Source organism: Rutidosis leptorrhynchoides, chromosome 11 (assembly GCF_046630445.1).
Source record: "Rutidosis leptorrhynchoides isolate AG116_Rl617_1_P2 chromosome 11, CSIRO_AGI_Rlap_v1, whole genome shotgun sequence".
In the NCBI taxonomy this organism is placed as follows: Eukaryota; Viridiplantae; Streptophyta; class Magnoliopsida; order Asterales; family Asteraceae; genus Rutidosis; species Rutidosis leptorrhynchoides.
In genome coordinates this window covers 296,521,522-296,529,633 of record NC_092343.1, presented here as the reverse complement: position 1 = coordinate 296,529,633, position 8,112 = coordinate 296,521,522, and positions in this window count along the sequence as shown.

Here is an 8,112-nt window from a genome sequence, read left to right as displayed (position 1 = left end):
GTAAGTTCATGGTTGTAAAAATCATACTTGTGAATCATGTTTGTAAACTTAAAAGTTTACATTCTTAAAGATCAAACTTTGGTTTGAATCTTTAAAGTATGAACAACCCATGAACTAGTTACTTGTTTACTTAGTTTATTTCTTCATATTATGCACTTTAATTTCATGTTTGTTGGTTGTAATTGGTCAAGTGTTACTAGTTAACCTTGATCTCATTTATCTTGAACAAAAATTAACTTTAAAAGTTCAAGAACATGTAAGTAAGCTTTCTATAATTATAACTTGGTACACTTATGTTAGATCTAGACTTTTAAGTCTTGGATCTTCAAGATCAAACTAAGAACTATGTTCTACAACTCAAGATCTTGATTTCATAAGTTTACTTTCAAGTTTGTAACTTATTATTAGTTTTAAAAGTTCATGTATGTGTTAGATCTAAGACTTTGATGTAACTTTGGTTCATCAAACTTCATACAACTCTTAAGTGAGTTGTGCTACATGTCTTAGACCTACACTTGTGTCCTAATAGTCAAAACTTGATTAATATTACTTTTACATTTCATGTATGTGTTGAATCTAAGACTTTGATGTAACTTTGGTTCATCAAAACACTTGCAACACTTAAGTGAGTTGTGCTTCATGTCTTAGACTTACACTTGGGTTATGATGGTCAAACCTTGGTGAAAATGATGCAAACACATCAACGAGTTGTACACTTGAAGATATATGCATCAAGGATGAGAACCATGATAAGCATCGAGCACCAAGAACCACCGGAACCTACTGACCCTACTGTTATACTGTTTCTGTGTCTGACCCATACCACCTGGGCTACTGTAATTATAATATTCAGATAGCTCTGTTCGAGTAGATAACTTTTCATATAGGACTCGTCTTAATCCGAGTTACGGTTTAGGATTTATGGCCCTCCGATCGTCACTATGTCCATTTAACGTTGTGCTGAAAATTCTGACCTACTCGCACTTAGACCGTCGCCACGGTCAAAGGAAGACGAGTTTGCTTCTGTAATTTTTTTCACACTTAAAGGACTCATAGACGGAGCCATGGCCACTGGTCTTATCTTATTTCAGTAGGTATAGAGGCCGTGGTGACTGACCGAACTCAGCCTTTGATTTAAACTCTTTTCATGAACGAAACTTACTTTACACCTTTTGTTTAATGATGAATGATGATGACCTTTAAGACCTAATTTACATACTTTTAAAACTATTCGGACGATTTACTGACTTAGTACTATTTAACTTAGGTTGAGGACCCGTTTGGACAACCTTCATTACTTGCTTACTTTCCGAGTCATACTTTACCGCTACTTTATCATTGTGAGTTATAGCATTCCCTTTTTACTTTAACTTATTTTGGGAACTGAGAATACATGCGAATTTTATGTTTTACATACTAGGCACGAGTACTTAAATTTATATATGTGTGGGTTATACAACGGCATAAATGTAGTGACCCGAACTTTTCCATGTTTATATATATATTAAATGAAATTGTTATTTACATGATTAAGTGTTTCCAACATGTTAAGCAATCAAACTTGTTTAGACTTGATTAATTGAAATAGGTTTCATACAGACAATTGACCACCCAAGTTGACCGGTGATTCACGAATGTTAAAACTTGTAAAAACTATACGATGACATATATATGGTTATATATATAGTTAACATGATTTTATTATAAGTATGTATCTCATTAGGTATTTTAACAATGAGTTATATACATAAAAATGAGACTATTAATTTAAGAAACTCGAAAACGATATATATAACGATTACCGTTATAACAACGTCTTACTAGGTACATATGAATCATATTAAGATATTGATAAACTTGGTTAATTATGTTAAATGATAAGTAAATATATTATTAAGTGTATTAACAATGAAATACATATGTAAAAATAAGACTACTAACTTAATGATTTCGAAACGAGACATATATGTAACGATTATCGTTGTAACGACATTTAACTGTATATATATCATACTAAGATATATTATATATCATAATATCATGATAATATAACAATTTAACATCTCATTTGTTATAATAAACAATGGGTTAACAATATTCAACAAGATCGTTATCCTAAAGGTTTCAAAACAACATTTACATGTAACGACTAACGATGACTTAACGACTCAGTTAAAATGTATATACATGTAGTGTTTTAATATGTATTCATACACTTTTGAAAGACTTCAAGACACTTATCAAAATACTTCTACTTAACAAAAATGCTTACAATTACATCCTCGTTCAGTTTCATCAACAATTCTACTCGTATGCACCCGTATTCATACTCGTACAATACACAGCTTTTAGATGTATGTACTATTGGTATATACTATCCAATGATCAGCTCTTAGCAGCCCATGTGAGTCACCTAACACATGTGGGAACCATCATTTGGCAACTAGCATGAAATATCTCATAAAATTACAAAAATATGAGTAATCATTCATGACTTATTTACATGAAAACAAAATTACATATCCTTTATATCTAATCCATACACCAACGACCAAAAACACCTACAAACACTTTCATTCTTCAATTTTCTTCATCTAATTGATCTCTCTCAAGTTCTATCTTCAAGTTCTAAGTGTTCTTCATAAATTCCAAAAGTTCTAGTTTCATAAAATCAAGAATACTTCCAAGATTGCAAGTTTACTTCCAAGTTTTCTAAATCCATTCCAAGTAATCATCCAAGATCAAGAAAACTTTGTTACTTACAGTAGGTTATATTTCTAATACAAGGTAATAATCATATTCAAACTTTAATTCAATTTCTATAACTATAACAATCTTATTTCGAGTGGAAATCTTACTTGAAATTATTTTCGTGTCATGATTCTGCTTCAAGAACTTTCAAGCCATCCAAGGATCCTTTGAAGCTAGATCTACTTTTCTCATTTCCAGTAGGTTTATCCAAGGAACTTGAGGTAGTAATGATGTTCATAACATTATTCGATTCATACATATAAAGCTATCTTATTTGAAGGTTTAAACTTGTAATCACTAGAACATAGTTTAGTTAATTCTAAACTTGTTCGCAAATAAAAGTTAATCCTTCTAAATTGACTTTTAAAATCAACTAAACACATGTTCTATATCTATATGATATGCTAACTTAATGATTTAAAACCTGGAAACACGAAAAACACCGTAAAACCGGATTTACGCCGTCGTAGTAACACCGCGGGCTGTTTTGGGTTAGTTAATTAAAAACTATGATAAACTTTGATTTAAAAGTTGTTATTCTGGTAAAATGATTTTTATTATGAACATGAAACTATATCCAAAAATTATGGTTAAACTCAAAGTGGAAGTATGTTTTCTAAAATGGTCATCTAGACGTCGTTCTTTCGACTGAAATGACTACCTTTACAAAAATGACTTGTAACTTATTTTTCCGACTATAAACCTATACTTTTGCTGTTTAGATTCATAAAATAGAGTTCAATATGAAACCATAGCAATTTGATTCACTCAAAACGGATTTAAAATGAAGAAGTTATGGGTAAAACAAGATTGGATAATTTTTCTCATTTTAGCTACGTGAAAATTAGTAACAAATCTATTCCAACCATAACTTAATCAACTTGTATTGTATATTATGTAATCTTGAGATACTATAGACACGTATAAAATATTTTGACCTATCATGTCGACACATCTATATATATTTCGGAACAACCATAGACACTCTATATGTGAATGTTGGAGTTAGCTATACAGGGTTGAGATTGATTCTAAAATATATATAGTTTGAGTTGTGATCAATACTGAGATACGTATACACTGGGTCGTGGATTGATTCAAGATAATATTTATCGATTTATTTCTGTACATCTAACTGTGGACAACTAGTTGTAGGTTACTAACGAGGACAGCTGACTTAATAAACTTAAAACATCAAAATATATTAAAAGTGTTGTAAATATATTTTGAACATACTTTGATATATATGTATATATTGTTATAGGTTTGTGAATCAACCAGTGGCCAAGTCTTACTTCCCGACGAAGTAAAAATCTGTGAAAGTGAGTTTTTTCATTACTCCCTTTTTATATATATTTTTGGGACTGAGAATACATGCGCTGCTTTTATAAATGTTTTACGATATAGACACAAGTAATCGAAACTACATTCTAAGGTTGAATTATCGAAGTCGAATATGCCCCTTTTTATTAAGTCTGATAATCTAAGAATTAGGGAACAGACACCCTAATTGACGCGAACTCTAAAGATAGATCTATTGGGCCTAACAAACCCCATCCAAAGTACCGGATGCTTTAGTACTTCGAAATTTATATCATATCCGAAGGGTGTCCCGGAATGATGGGGATATTCTTATATATGCATCTTGTTAATGTCGGTTACCAGGTGTTCACCATATGAATCATTTTTATCTCTATGTATGGGATGTGTATTGAAATATGAAATCTTGTGGTCTATTATTATGATTTGATATATATAGGTTAAACCTATAACTCACCAACATTTTTGTTGACGTTTTAAGCATGTTTATTCTCAGGTGATGATTAAGAGCTTCCGCTATCGCATACTTAAATAAGGACGAGATTTGGAGTCCATGCTTGTATGAAATTGTATAAAAACTGCATTCAAGAAACTTATTTTGTTGTAACATATTTGTATTGTAAACCATTATGTAATGGTCGTGTGTAAACAAGATATTTTAGATTATCATTATTTGATAATATACGTAAAGTTTTTTAAACCTTTATTGATGAAATAAAGGTTATGGTTTGTTTTAAAAATGAATGCAGTCTTTGAAAAACGTCTCATATAGAGGTCAAAACCTCGCAACGAAATCAATTAATATGGAACGTTTTTAATCAATAAGAACGGGACATTTCAGTTGGTATCCGAGCGTTGGTCTTAGAGAACCAGAAAATTTGCATTAGTGTGTCTTATCGTGTTTGTTAGGATGCATTAGTGAGTCTGGACTTCGACCGTGTTTTCTTTAAAAATGATTGCTTAACATTTTTGTTGGAAACTATATATTATTAACATGTATATATTATGTGATATATTAATCTCTTAACATGTTTGATATTGTGTGATAGATGTCTACCTCTAGCACAAATCCCATTGACTCACCTAATAATAACGAAGATTCGAATATATATTGGACTGATTCACAAGTTCCCGAAGAAGAACCGGAAGAAGAATCAGAACCGGAAGAAGAATCAGAACCGGACGAGGAGGAACCGGAGGAGGAAATAGAACCGGTGGGGGAAATAATAAAACGGTTAAGTAAAAGAAAATCCTCAACTAACCGACCAAGGTTAATTATGGTCAATGGTGTTTCCGCCAAGGAAGCAAAATATTGGGAGGATTACCAATTCTCCGATGAATCGGATTCCGACGAGAATTCCGATGATGTTATAGAAATTACCCCAACTGAATTTAAAAAGGCAAAAGAAAATAATAAGGGAAAGGGCATAAAAATAGAGAAATCTAATTCCAACCCCGATGAACTTTATATGTATCGTCAACCCCCGAAGTCCTTAAGGTGTAACAATGACCCGGGAACCTCTAAACCACCAGGTTCTTCTAAACCAATGTGGAAAACGACGGCTCGTATTAGGGGAACATCATATATCCCTAGAAACTTGGCAAAACAAACCAAAACCAAAGAAGAAGAAACAAGCGAGTTGGAATAAGATAGTTGTATTCGTGTGGTGTAATATATGTAATATAGTGTGCTTATGCTTTATGATATATGTAAAAATTGCTTGTATTAATAAGTATTTTTTTTATGAATCTAACTCTTGTCTATTTTACAGTATAAAAACACAAAATGGATAGACAACCCAATATTTTAAGAGACCTACCCGGAGACATGATTGATGAAATCTTGTCTAGAGTCGGTCAGAATTCTTCGGCACAACTATTTAAGGCGAGATCAGTTTGTAAGATATTCGAAGAACGTTCCAAGAATGCCTTGGTTTATAAAAGGCTTTCGTTCGAAAGATGGGGGATATCACATTGGGAAATCCATAAGTTACGATGTGTTTACTTTGATGCATATATTGCGGGGAACCCAAATGCTATTTTACGCAATGGGTTAAGAAATTATTTTGACTCAATATATCCGAATATTGAACTTCGTGATTTAGAAAAAGCTAACATGCAACATAAAGAAGCATGTTATGCTTACGGATTAGTAATGTTCGCTTCTCACCAAAGTGAGAACAAGAACATTGTAGTGACCCGAACTTTTCCATGTTTATATACATTAATTGAGATTGATGTTTACATGATTAAATGTTTCCAACATGTTAAGCAATCAAACTTGTTAAGACTTGATTAATTGAAATAGGTTTCATATAGACAATTGACCACCCAAGTTGACCGGTGATTCACGAACGTTAAAACTTGTAAAAAAACTATATGATGACATATATATGGTTATATATATAGTTAACATGATATTATGATAAGTAAACATATCATTAATTATATTAACAATGAACTACATATGTAAAAACAAGACTACTAACTTAATGATTTTGAAACGAGACATATATGTAACGTTTATCGTTGTAACGATATTTAATGTATATATATCATATTAAGAGATATTCGTACATCATAATATCATGATAATATAATAATTTAAAATCTCTTTTGATATTATAAACATTGGGTTAACAACATTTAACAAGATCGTTAACCTAAAGGTTTCAAAACAACACTTACATGTAACGACTAACGATGACTTAACGACTCAGTTAAAATGTATATACATGTAGTGTTTTAATATGTATTTATACACTTTTGAAAGACTTCAATACACTTATCAAAATACTTCTACTTAACAAAAATGCTTACAATTACATTCTCGTTCAGTTTCATCAACAATTCTACTCGTATGCACCCGTATTCGTACTCGTACAATACACAGCTTTTAGATGTATGTACTATTGGTATATACACTCCAATGATCAGCTCTTAGCAGCCCATGTGAGTCACCTAACACATGTGAGAACCATCATTTGGCAACTAGCATGAAATATCTCATAAGATTACAAAAATATGAGTAATCATTCATGACTTATTTACATGAAAACAAAATTACATATCCTTTATATCTAATCCATACACCAACGACCAAAAACACCTACAAACACTTTCATTCTTCAATTTTCTTCATCTAATTGAACTCTCTCAAGTTCTATCTTCAAGTTCTAAGTGTTCTTCATAAATTACAAAAGTTCTAATTTCATAAAATCAAGAATACTTTCAAGTTTGCTAGCTCACTTCCAATCTTGTAAGGTGATCATCCAACCTCAAGAAATCTTTGTTTCTTACAGTAGGTTATCATTCTAATACAAGGTAATAATCATATTCAAACTTTGGTTCAATTTCTATAACTATAACAATCTTATTTCAAGTGATGATCTTACTTGAACTTGTTTTCGTGTCATGATTTTGCTTCAAGAACTTTGAGCCATCCAAGGATCCATTGAAGCTAGATCCATTTTTCTCTTTTCCAGTAGGTTCATCCAAGGAACTTAAGGTAGTAATGATGTTCATAACATCATTCGATTCATACATATAAAGCTATCTTATTCGAAGGTTTAAACTTGTAATCACTAGAACATAGTTTAGTTAATTCTAAACTTGTTCGCAAACAAAAGTTAATCCTTCTAACTTGACTTTTAAAATCAACTAAACACATGTTATATATCTATATGATATGCTAACTTAATGATTTAAAACCTGGAAACACGAAAAACACCGTAAAACCGGATTTACGCCGTCGTAGTAACACCGCGGGCTGTTTTGGGTTAGTTAATTAAAAACTATGATAAACTTTGATTTAAAAGTTGTTATTCTGAGAAAATGATTTTTATTATGAACATGAAACTATATCCAAAAATTATGGTTAAACTCAAAGTGGAAGTATGTTTTCTAAAATGGTCATCTAGACGTCGTTCTTTCGACTGAAATGACTACCTTTACAAAAACGACTTGTAACTTATTTTTCCGACTAGAAACCTATACTTTTTTTGTTTAGATTCATAAAATAGAGTTCAATATGAAACCATA